Raw genomic sequence first — 13,359 nt, forward strand, 5'->3', positions numbered from 1 at the left:
TATGATCACATTTTTACCCATTCAGATGGTTGATGTGAACATTAACTGAAGCTCCTGACCAATATCTGCATGATTTTAAGCACTGCACTGCTGTCACACAATTGGCTGATTTGATAACCACATGGATGATTTTTGGTGCCAGATGGGCTGGTTTGAGTATTTCTGTAACTGCTGATCTCCTGGGATTTTCACGCACAACAGTATCTAGAATTTACTCTGAATGGTGCCAAAAACAATAAACATCCAGTGGCCAGAGTGGCCGTTCGGCAGATGGAAACGCCTTGTTGATTAGAGAGGTCAACAGAGAATGGCCAGTCTGGTTTGAACTGACAAAGTCTATGGTAACTCGGATAACCGCTCTGTGCAATTGTGGTGAGAAGAACATCATCTCAGAATGCTATTCTGAGATGCAGGTTGGCGCTGTTTTGGCAGCACGGGTAACATTATCTAGCTGGATAGGATAACAGATTTTAGTTTTTTTCTAATGTATTTATTTATTTTGAATCTGTGAGAATGATTTGTGATAGTCAAGATTATACGATTGAGAAGTAACATCAATCAATAATGTTTTTCATCATATGCCGTCATTTTCCAGCAAAACGAGCTTAATGTAAAGATAGCAAATATTATAATACAGAATATAATAAAACAATAATTTTCTTGGCGCATATACATTAAAAATGGCTAAAAATAAAATGAATCTTTTTGTGCATGTAAGCTATAGTTTGGGGACAAAATTGTACCCAAATTGGCAATGACGAAGACGATGATGTGAAGAACCCAAGTGCAAATTTATTAATAAATACCAATAAATGCTAACTTGCTGAGACGTGGCATGGAGTGGACTGAAGCTTGTCTAAGACATGACATGGAGCAGACTGAGGTTCGGCTGTGACATGGCGTGAAGCAGACTGAGGCGTTATTGTGACGGGCTCAACTAATGTGCATAAAATAAATAAAAACTTTAAGTCAGTCCATATACTCAAATGATAATTTCAAAAGTAAAAAAAGCTTCAATAAACAGTTCACATGGTGTTACACTTGCATTGATTCCTACTACTCCAGACTCAAGCTTCATAATAACAGCAAAATACCACATTGTTTTTTATTCAGTACAGTTGTGTGAAGAGTAGCAATATTCACAGATAGCAGTGATATTTGGCTGAACTCATGCTGAAGTGGCTTAGACTATGAGCCAAGGCCAGGGGAGGTTCAAACAGATGGAACACAACAGACTGGAAGCGAACACGAGGATCTCGAGACTCACATTTCCAAGTTGAACATCTTCCCTGACAATTCATTTAAACAACTCTTTGCTTAATCTGAGAAATGCTTATAAGAGAGCAAGACGTAATGGCCAAAGACCTCCACTAAGGGACTGTTCACACCAAACACTTTTGCAACCATCCATTTGTTTTTCTATGTAAATGCATGTTAGTCTTTGTTTCCCTTTGTTTTTGCTTATTCAGCAACTCGTGCAGGAGCACTGTTTTTTAGATGATGAGTCTAATTAAAAACAACTTGAAAAGCATATCAAGACACCTGCTTTCTGTTCAACTGCATTTGTTGCGCTGTGTCTAGCCTTTTGTAGCGAAAGAATGTGATCAATCTGAAGTCATTGTATTACAGTGATGATCTTTTAAAAAAAATGAAATCAGATGTGTTTCTGATTTGTTTATACATTTCTCTTGGCTGCATGAAGATATTCATTTGCTTTCTCACTTCACTAGCTTTAAATAGGCAACTTAGCTGGCTAACGAATGCATGAACGTGATCAGCTGGATATAAACTAATGCAAATATATGGTAATAGATGGTAACAATCATGAAATTTAAACAGTTGGGAGGACTTGCGTGTATTTTTGTCACATTGTTCTAAATGCTTGAGGTTAGCTTTAATGTCAGCGTCCTCTCAGCCTTGTCGGCAAACATAGTGCTGTTCTCTACTAATGCAGCATCTAGTCAATAAATTAATTACTTTATTATGATATAACAACATGCAAATTAGTGTACTGTATAAACACCTTTTCATTGATGTTTTCAATCTGCATCTGAAGTTTTCCGCTCCATTGAGAGTGCAGTCTCACGTGCCAAAAAACACACCACAAGGCATCAGAGAAGTGTAGTTTTAATTTTGCCTCTAGAGGCCGTTCTCATACTGTATAACGACTGTATAATGACTGTATAACTGTTTCAGCACCGGATGCAATGGGGAAAAATATCGGTGTGGATTTTTTGCCAATAACCGATAGTTCCAGAAAACTGTTATGGGTGCCGATTAATCGGCAAAACTGATATATCGGTCGACCTCTAGTTCTATCTTCTTCTAAAATCTTAATTTGTGTTCCGATGAAGAAAGACAGTCATACACATCTGGGATGGCATCAGGGTAAATGAATAAGTTTGGCACATCAATCATGCCATGGGCGAAATCCCTGAATCGCATTTTCCCCATTCTGATGGTTGATGTGAACATTAACTGAAGCTCCTTACCAATATCTTCATGATTTTATGCATTGCACTCTGCAACACTATTGGTTGATTAGATAATCGCATTAATAAGTAGATGTACAAGTGCTAAGTGAGTTATATATTTTATTTCTATATTAAATATATAGTTTAGTTTAATTAAATTTAAAATGTATTTTATTTATATTAATATGCAATTAATTTTATTTATTAAAATATGTATTATATAGTGTAATAAATATGCTATATACAGAACGGTATTACATTTATTTATTAAATAATATAAATAAAATTAAATAATAATATATTATATATTCAAATAACATAAATATTTTTAAATAAGAAGTAAAATATTTTATATAGTAAAATATAGAGATATAAAATAAATCTAGAGATATTTAAAAGTCCAATAAAGTGCATATAAACTATTTTATAGATAATTAAGAATGTTAATTGTTGTAATCATAATTATTTTCTTCTGAGTATGCTATTGCTGTTTAGATTATTAAATATACTGTTAATTTGTACTTTTCATTGCACCTCTTCGAGCTGATTTTGAATGCTAGAATGCATCCTGTGAACGCAAGATCATACTGTAAGCAGTAGCGGATTTGAAGATCTTCTTTACATGTTGTACAACTAAGCTGTGACGTGCACAGAAGGGGGGCAGCAGGGGCACAAGCCCCTTTTATTCACAAATCTAAAGGTGCCCTTTTGTTCGTCCAGATAAAAGGTAGACATTTTAATAATTAAATTGAAATAGTTAAATAATACAAAAAATTAAGATCTCGTAATAATCCCACAATAACAGTAATAATGTGTTATGAGATTTTGTTTTGTAAATCGCTGCCTTTTTAAAGAAAATTAATTGGAGGTGCCTTGCAGAGCAAGCGCTACAGCATATCGGGAGCAGAATCCAATAGCAAGTGATCCTCCCTATGCTCTACAATCACTTTGAAGTGCAGAGCACTTGAAGTGGGTACTCTGAAGGAAACAAGGCATTGCTGTATGAATGTACCCTTTGCTAACAGTCTTGTGGAAGGGCCCTCTGAGAAAAGATACATTTTTTCACTTTTGTTTTATAGCTTTCAAGTCAAATCAAAAGAATAATACTCGATTGCTACCGCATTTCTGACATCATGCACCTGCAGTGTAGACAGATTTATTAACGATAATGGGAATGGTCACATCGCTTTCAGTGATAGAAATTCAATTTAACTGAAGGAGCTGTCTGGTTCAGCCAAAGCCAGTTTGGTTTTGTTGAAACTAATAAGCCACACTTTCAGAAAAATACCATTGTTTTACCATTTGTATTGATTTTTTTGGTATAGTCTACCATGATAACCATTCAAAGTCATGGTACCATCTTGACACCATCATTGTACCATGGTTCCACAATATTATTGTTTTAATGTCCTGTACATTTTAAAATATTAATTACAGAATACAGTAAAAAAACATTATATGAATATAAAAAGAAATGAAAATAAAATAAATGAAAAGAAAATAAGAAGTGTCAGTTATTCACATTTATGCATTTGGCAGACGCTTTTATCCAAAGTGACTTACAGAGCCATTATTACAGGGACAATCTCGCCGGAGCAACCTGGAGTTAAGTGCCTTGATCAAGGACACAATGGTGGTGGCTGTGAGAATCGAACCAGCAACCTTCTGATTACCAGTTTACCAGTTATGTGGTTTAGACCACTACACCACCAGTTATGTTGACTGGATGAAGTATGGGAGCAGAGATGAGAGAAAGTGAAAAGAGTGATGAGACAAGAAAAAACATTAGAGCTCCCATAACAGAAAAAAATTATAAAAATAGGCACTGTGCCGTTACTAGGGTAATACTATGGTACTGAATGATTATTACATTAATTGATGATACTAACATTGTTCTCCAAGGTACTTCAAAAAATACCATGGTTTTATTATGACATAGGCCTATGTCATAAACATACCTCAGATCATGTCTGAAAAGAAATAAACACGTGTTATTTCATGTTGCTTTTTGTGTGAAATATAACAGAATATGATATTACTTACTGATAAAGGAAAAACAATGAAAAATATATTGTACAAGAAAAAATTAACAAAAAGCAATTAAATTATTCTGTTAAGTAGCCTATATATTGTTATATATATATATATGTTAAGTAGACTCAAAAAAAAAAAAAGAAGAAAAAAAAGTGCCCTTTTATATTCTTCCGCCCGTCCCTGCTGAGGTTTGTGCACGTCAATGCAACCAAGCATGATCCTATTTCACGCTTTAATGACAAGCCAATATCGAGCTCACAGTAGGAAAAATGAGCCGCTTGAGTAAACTTGGACAGTGCCACATTTGAGTTCGATTCGTTTGAACAGGGTACAAAATGTGATTTTCACTCTCTCTCGTCAAAAACGCTTTCTAGCCCGAGCGATGCTGGCAAAAGTTGCGCGTCGGAGAGGCGAGAGTGAGCGCTTTGATCGGGTGTGCGCGTCTCCTGTGCTGGAGGTGGTTTGCAGCATTGTTGCTGCTGTTCTTTCTCATTTTTTTTCCTATGAACAGAGCGCTATGCTAGATTAGCATTTAATGCATTTCCAGAGGCTTGTAGACAGCACGGGGACTGCGCTTCATCATGCTTCTGTGATTTACAGCCGTTTCAATTGATAATGAGATGGTGCGTGACTGCAGCGTCTTGCCGAGGCCAGTGAAAGTGCTCTGATGGAAACCACAGAGAAACACGGCGAGGCCCTTCAAAAAGAAGGTTATCTGAAAATAACTGGGTGTCAGGGTATTTTAGGGATTAAAAGATCATGGTACCTTCATGCAATTTTAGTTTGAATGTGGCCTTCCAATTTTTGGTTCACAAATCAGTTTAGATGAGTTTATTGAACGTTGCCCAAATCCACCAAATTAGAACTTTACATTGATATTTTATTCTTAAATTAAACAAATTATTTAGCTTGCTATTCCTCTTACTCATAACTTTGGATAAGGGATTTGTTCATAGTTGAACTCATAAAGTTGAACTCTACTCAACTTTGTCTCTTTTGCTCCTGTCACCTCAAATAACCAGCTCTCATTAAAAATGAATGACTTCCAGACACTTTGTTGTTGCAAAGTTCTGTCATATAAGAGAGCATCTTAACATGAAAGAGAGAGCTTTTATTGCTTGTTGCTTTATCGTTTTGTTGCTTTTCTGTTGCGCCTGGTTAGGACACAGTGCCCAATTTTAAATACTTCATCCTATCCCAGTTATTGTGCAGAGTCAATTAAGCCATTACTCACCCTCATGCCATCCCTAAAGTGTGACTTTCTTTCTTCTGCTGAACACAAACCAAGAATAGTTCAGCTCCCTCTCAATGCAAGTGAATTGGGAACAAAATTTGGAAGCTACAAAAAGCACATAAAGGCAGCATAAAAGTAATCCATAAGACTCCAGTAATCAAATCCATGACTTGAGAAGTGAAATGATAGGTGTGGGTGAGGAACAGATCAATATTTAAATCCTTTTTTTTACAATAAATTTGCTCCCTGCCCAGTAGGTGGTAATTTAAATGAATAATGTGAATCGCCAAAAACAAAAGATGTATGTGGAAGTGAAAGTGGAGATTGATGTTAAAAAAGGACTTAAATATTGATCTGTATCTTAACCACACTTATTATATCACTTCTGAAGACATTGATTTAACCACTGGAGTCGCATGGATTACGTTTATGCTCCTCTTATGTCTTTTCGGTGCTTCAAAATTTTGGTACCCATTTAGTACATTTGCATTGTATGGACTTACATAGCTGAGATATTGTTCTAAAAATATTAGTTTGTGTTCAGCAGAAGAAAGAAAGTAATACATATCTGAAATGGCATGAGAGTGAGTAAATTATGAGCGTATTATCATTTTCTGGGTGAACTTACTTGTGCTAAAAAAAGCTAGAAACTTTGCAATGACTAGAACAGAACACAGGTGCCATGAGATGTGTTTTAAAAAGTTTCTGGTCTTTTTAACTTGACATGGTGTCTACAAAAGTGGCAGTGCTGCACGAAATGATGGATAAAAAGGGGGTACTTTAACAATTCGTGGGGTACTTTTAAACAATTCAGTCTGGCACTGCTAGTTGCACAGAAATTTCACACTACCTTTATCCCTAAACCTTTAGTATTTTAGAAGAAATAAGTGAAATAAGACATTATGAACCATTTCATAATCAGTTGTAGCCAAACCTCTTTTTTAAGATTTAGTTTATTTGTAAGGATATTTTACAGCAATGTTGTTCACAAATAGCTAGTGGGGAAACATTTACAGTATGTGTGCTTGTGAATGTGTGTTTTAAAGTTCTCTAAAAGCTCTGAAATATCTCTTCCACCAGACTCCAAATGAGCCCACAGCTTTTAATAAAATAATATATTGTGACAATCCTCTGCTGGTTAATCTCTCCTCATCTTCTCCTTTACTCTCTCTCCTGTCAAAGTCACACCCTCACAGCCGTACATCCAGCTGGAGTCTGGCGAGCCGTGGGTGGATGAAGACGAATACATGGTGACCTGCATCGCTCCCCACGCCAAACCTCCTGCAGAAATCTCCATGTTCAAAGGTCATCATTTAAGAGCTTGACACCTTATTGCTAATTCTGTAACCATTGGCAAACCATTGTTTTGCACTTATATAGTGCTTTTTTAACCTTAACCGTACACAAGGCCCTTTGCACTGTGAATCACACACACACTCACACACCAATGATGGCAGAGCTGCCATGCAAGGAACTAGCCTGCCATTGGGAGCAACTTGGGGTTCAATGTCTTGCCCAAGGACACTTCGGCATGTGGAGTCATGTGGGCCAGGAATCGACCTGCCAACCCTGCGATAAGTGGACGACCCGCTCTACCACCTGAGCCTTGGATGGATTTTCAAACTTGTATTTTTCTAAAGCTGTAAATCCATAAAAAAATTACATTTCAGATGCTTTCAAATGTCCATATTGTACGTTATTAGTTTCTGTTCAGATGTAAATATGTACGTTTAATGTTGCAAATATAACGTACAAATAACTACGTATATTAATGAGATCAGGCTGTTTATTATCAGTATTGGTATTTACCATCTATTGATAGTCTGTTTTAAAAAAGGAGACATGTAGCAGTCTTTTAACCATATTCCTTAGATGTTCACTTTATTTTGGTGGTCCCTAGGTAACTATAAATTATCAGCTTATACTACCTTAAAGTAAAGTGACTCTGTACTGATAGGAAATTCATATGGAACAAACAGTCAGTAGAGCATTTCCAGAAAACCTTTGATTAACTAAAGGTGAAATAAGTAAGTCATTAATACAGATCAATATACAGGCTACTGAAAGTCTACTGAATGCTTGTTGAAACACTGTTTACTAGCTATAGCATGTCGGTTGATAAATAATTTATAGTCAGTTGAATATCTTTAGGGGGACCATCAAAATAAAGTGTTACCCAAAAGTCCTGTATGGATTCTTAGATCAGTGTAGTTAAAGTATTTTCAGTGTCGAATGAATGTAGATCATTTGTTCTGTACACAAAGGGTAAACTGCAACTTCGCTGTATTTGGAAGCTTGTTGGGCTTATTTAGGTTCAGAGCTTGTTTTTTGTTATCCATTAAAAAAACGTGCCACATCTGTCAAATGCAGAAATGCAGGCACAGACATACTGTCAGCTCGTGCTCCAGAAGTCAAGTATGCGATCCGCAAAGCAAGTCATTTACACTTAATGCAGATGTTCACATGGATTTAGGAAGAAACTGATTTATTGCAACACTGATATAAAAATGTGTACTTATAATTCGAGGTCATAAGTGCCCATAAATACAGAATCACCCTGAAAATGACAATGACACAGACAAGCCCATGTTATCATAACCGGCAAAACTTACCACGCTGCAATTTTAATCTTGAAATATTCGCTTATCTTGGTGTAAAATGAAGGCACTGCATGACGAAACTACTCTTTTCATGGTGTGGAGCGAAAAAAGTGTTTATTTGGCATTGTTGCTGCTGCTGAAGTGGTGGACTCGACTGCACTAACAGAACACATCTGTAAAGTTCGGCTGTCACAAAAGACCCTTTCAAAAATCTCTCAATAAATTATGCATTTATTTACACTTATTAAATAAAAAACAGTAATTTAACGACAGGAGCGTCACCCATTGTAACAAAGTAAAAGTCCTTTTTTTTATTCAAAATTTACTTGAGTAAGAGGGAAAAATACCCACCTTTAAATGTAGTCATAAAAGTAATTTGTTTTCCAAAAGTTTACTCAAGTAAATGTAATGGAGTAAATGTAGCGTGTTACTACCCACCTCTGTACACAATGCAGATAAAAGATGAAAATTAGCTCTGGGAGCTTTAAAAAGCATTGGCTGTAAACTCATATGAAGAGAAGAAGACTTCATGAATCATTTACTAAGTTGGTGTCACACCATCCCTTGGCAAGATGTACCCTAAGGCAGCCTACTGTCTCTAAAACTTCGCACACTGTGCTTTCTTCTTTCTTCTCCCTTTTTCAGATGGAGAGGAGCTGACAGAAACCAATGCCTTCACAATGTCAGGCTCACAGGATAAGCTTCTAAATACTCACACTGAACTCATGTAAGTTAGTGTGTGTACACATGGAAGTCATAGAAGTTTTTTTTTTTTGCTGTCGAATACCCTTTACCATTTCCAATTAATTTTTTAGTATTTAACCTTGTGGGTACTAATTTTGAAAAACTGTAAATTCTTCCAAAATGTGAAGGCTTTTAAATACAGGTATAGACGCAGCGGTCAAAAGCATTTGTTTTGAAGAACTTTTCATACCTCCCTTTAACACCTACCTTCAATTATAAAGAGTATTTGAGTAGGAGATGTGATGGCATTAGACTGTAGCACTTGGATATTCAGATAAAAGAATAGCTCACACATAAATTCCATCAACATTTACTAAAACCACATATCGTTCGAAACCTGTTTTATTCTTCCATGGAACACAAACTTAAAGTATGTAAACTAGCCAAGCTATTTTTTTAAAAACATAGTTAGCTACACTCAGGGCCAATTAACCATTAGGCAATTGGGCATGTGCCCAGGGGGGCACCACGCAACGGTATTTTTTTAAATGTCATGTCAAATTTGTTCCATTTCCATTTGTATGTTTATTCAAGTTTTTGAGTATTATTAATTGGGTGTAAATTGTTGTCCAGTGTTCCCAAATGTTACTGAAGCAGTGCATAGACGCCGCTGTCACGTGGTACCTCTTTTTTTCAAGCACTAAGGAGTCTTAATTTGGCCCTGGCGACAATACAGGTTACTAACAAAAAGTAGCTAAACACTGCTTTGTGGAAAACATAATGTGACAATGTTGTGTTTTGTGATGCTGGTCGTTGGAAAATGTAGCTTGTTACTGGAAAAGCTACACTATTGTGCAAATAGCTTAACTAATGTCATGCTACTGAAAAATATAGTTACATTAGTCTTAGTAGAATCGCTACTTTTACTCAGTTACTCCCCAACACTACAATATGGAAATTTTTCTATGAATGCAATACATATTATTGGCCTATAGTACCAGTATGTTCCCACTTTCAATTATAACATAGTACTATAAGTTTTCATTTAAACATCTTTTTCAACCTTTTATGCAGCCTAACTAGCTATTAGGTCCCAGTTTTGTGACTGCAGCCAAATAAATGTTTACTCAATTGGAAAATCCCAAATCCATACTGGGTTTTGACAGAATCTTTGTGCATGCCAATTAAAAAGTGTTCTTCAATAAGGTATTGCCAACAAATCAAATCAAAGTTCCCAGGTACAGTTAAGTGTACATTGGTGGTGTTCCAGTGTGGCAAATAGAGTAATGTTGTAAGTACAGTAGGTTTGTGTGTAATTGTGGCAACATTGGGATAAGAGACTGCCACAGTGTGGAATGAAAGAACCTAAGTCAAGGCGAGGAGCTCAGATGACAGATGGCGGTTGAAGTGTCTAGCAAAGAACCCAACCATCCTGCAAATTCCTGAGGCCAGCATGACCATGAGGGTATACTGTAAGAACCACACCTTGTGTTATGCCCACTTGAGGCGGCAACGAGTCAAATGCAATTTGGTCACCTAATTTAATGAACTGGACTACTTGGAATCTCTTGTTTCTCTCCTCCAATCCACACCACACTGTTCGTAGGGTCACTTTAAAAGGTTATTTTCTCCCTTTTTCTTCCCTTCTTTGTCCTATTATCATCCTTTACTGAAGGAATGTTTCTAGAGTAGAGAAACGCATTAGACCATATACCCTTTTTTATCCGTCAAAATGACAGGAAGCATTTTGGATCATCTGTCAATCGTCATCAGTCATGAAACACGAGCAGAACGAATTCTCAGTAGATTGTATGTTAAAACCATTCTCATGTAAATTTACAAATGAGGTTAAATGGGACTATTTGTGGGTTATGAATGAATCTTTTGCACATTTAAGTTTTTTTATTGGAAAAACTGCTTAAAAAGTGTTTTTAAAATTTCTACAAATGACAGAAAATGTGCATTAGGGCTCAAAAACTTGTCAGCAAAAACATGTTAGTTGGTCAGACTTTTCATTTTCCCAACTCTAAAAGCCTCTGTCTTGTGTTAATTCACATTGAATGTCAAATATTAAAGGTGCTATAAGTGATTTTAGCCATTGGATTAGCCAAGCCCTCTCTTTCCAAAACCCTGCACTCCAAAAATACCAAATGAGCTTTAGTGAGACCGACACCAAACACCGGTTGTCAAAAACAACAGCAGTAAAATAGCACCCTCAAGTGTTATGATCAACATGGCATAAAAATGTCATTTAGACGCAACTACAATACTATGAGAACGAGCAAAATTATTGACAGGCAGAAAGCGTCAGATACAGCGGCGCGCGGACAACTTTTTTAGTCTAGTGCTGTCACAGATATCTCACAACACTTCTTTCATCAATATCTTTCAGGGATTAGAATTTTTTTTTGCATACCTTTTCATGAAAAAAATTGCATACTGCACCATTAATTATTAATATTAATTAATCAATGACGATTCATGCATTTCTTTGTATTTCTTTGTTTTGCAATCAGCCAGTGGATTAGATATTTAAACTCTCATTTCAAACAGAGTTGAATTGAGTGGAGCACACACTGTAAATAATGTAATATTACTACAGTAAGTAGAAATTAACACTTTGGCTAGACACCATATGACTACAATTCTCATTCAGGACTGAATTCATGGCCACAATTTGCTGTATGACTCATAGTCAAAAGGCCCTCTTTACCTGTCAAGTAATACTTTCTTTGTTCTCTCACTATGGGATGTAATTTGCCCTTTACTCAGAGACATTAATTGCTTCTTGTACTAAGATCACATCCTAAACCATTAAAAACTCAGAACGTATTTCAAATGAAGGCAGCTTTTATCAAAACCTATGCACATATGCAAACCTTTTTTGTTATTTTATTTTTGTTAAATCAACATTGTGCACAATTCATCAATGCACGTTATTACAAAGAAGAACAATGTTCCCTTTACAAAAAGCTTCACTTTGATGCTGCGCTTTTGCTAAGCGCTACAGGGAACAACTTTAGCTGTGAACCGAGCTGAATAATGTGTGGAACACGTCAATGAACATTGACCGGAATTTATAGCCTCGGCTGATGTAATCATTAGATGCACCTGCGGCCAGGCTATAAATGGATACGTCACCAGGTGTCGTCAGAAACTCTTTTTTCAGAGCGATTCTGTTTCTGTGTGTTTCACAAACCCTGTCAAAACTTTCTTTCCTCTGTTAGAAGTTAGAATCAGTTAGGCAGTGTGCAGTGAACGTTGTTCTCTTCTGTTTAGAAAAAGAGAGAATGACTGAAAGCCGCAAACGGTGCGTGTTCCCCTCTTCTCGCTCTATAGCTGAAGAAGACACACATCAGTTTTTGCTCTGTTTGTTTGGGGTTAAGAGCACGCTGCTCTCGCGTTGCAGCAGGGCGGGTGCGAGCACGGCAATTTGCTTTAACAGGCAGAGTGCGTCGTGCTCGCCTCGCTTGCTTCCGGGAGTCAGCACTCACGAAAAAAAAAAAAGAAATCGTTCGTGGGGCTCTTGCATGGATTTGGCTGAGGAGCAAGAGACGGGTTGATCCCTTTCTCTCACTCTCTCCCCAAACCCAGCTGGTCCTTCACACATGATCTCGACGCTTCTTCGGATCATGAGGTGGATCGCGATTCTCTTCCCGCCTCCGAGCTTTCCGTCTGCGATAGAAAATCTACGGAGGAATTGCTCGATGTTGTTACTCGTGCGGTTGCCAGATTGGACTGGCCACGCGAAAAAGAGACCCCCAAACGCTCCAAATTAGGGGATATATTTTATCTTCCAGCCTAAGAAAGGGAACGCCTCATGGGTCCCTTCCCTTCTTTGATAACCTCCATGAAGAGCTTTTTCGCTCATGGAGAACCCCTAAAAAAATGTATAAAAAAAAAAATATATATATATTTTCTTCCCGTGTTCGCATACCCTCGACGTCATTATATTCGACTATCGTGGGTGTTGAGGCACGGCGGTATTCAGTGATGCCGCCGGTCGAAGAGACGCTTGCAGGCTATCTCTCGCCGGGCTCGGCATCGTCACTTAAGAAGCCCTCTCTCCCCTCAAAGCCTTGTAGGACAACCTCCACTTTAGTGGGAAGGGCTTATCAAGCAGCAGGTCAGGCTGGTGCTGCTCTGCACACTATGCTGTTTTACAGGCGTACCAGGCTGACCCCCTGGACGACCTGAGTGTGGGTTCTGCACTTGACGAGCAAGCCGCAGACCCGCCTCGGTCCTGACTGAAGGGAGGCTCAAAAGCAAAGTGTGTCGAGTCGTGCTCCTCCTCCCAGGGATTGGGGACAGTCTCGCCGCCCTCGCCAGCCCC

The 13,359-nt window shown here is 37.5% G+C and overlaps 1 pseudogene; it reads left to right on the top strand.

The window, feature by feature from the left end:
• LOC127629475 (nephrin-like) overlaps positions 1–13,359 on the top strand; it is a 110,185-nt pseudogene that overhangs the window by 34,143 nt on the left and 62,683 nt on the right.

The sequence above is a fragment of the Xyrauchen texanus genome, chromosome 36 (genome assembly GCF_025860055.1).
Source record: "Xyrauchen texanus isolate HMW12.3.18 chromosome 36, RBS_HiC_50CHRs, whole genome shotgun sequence".
Lineage (NCBI taxonomy): Eukaryota > Metazoa > Chordata > Actinopteri > Cypriniformes > Catostomidae > Xyrauchen > Xyrauchen texanus.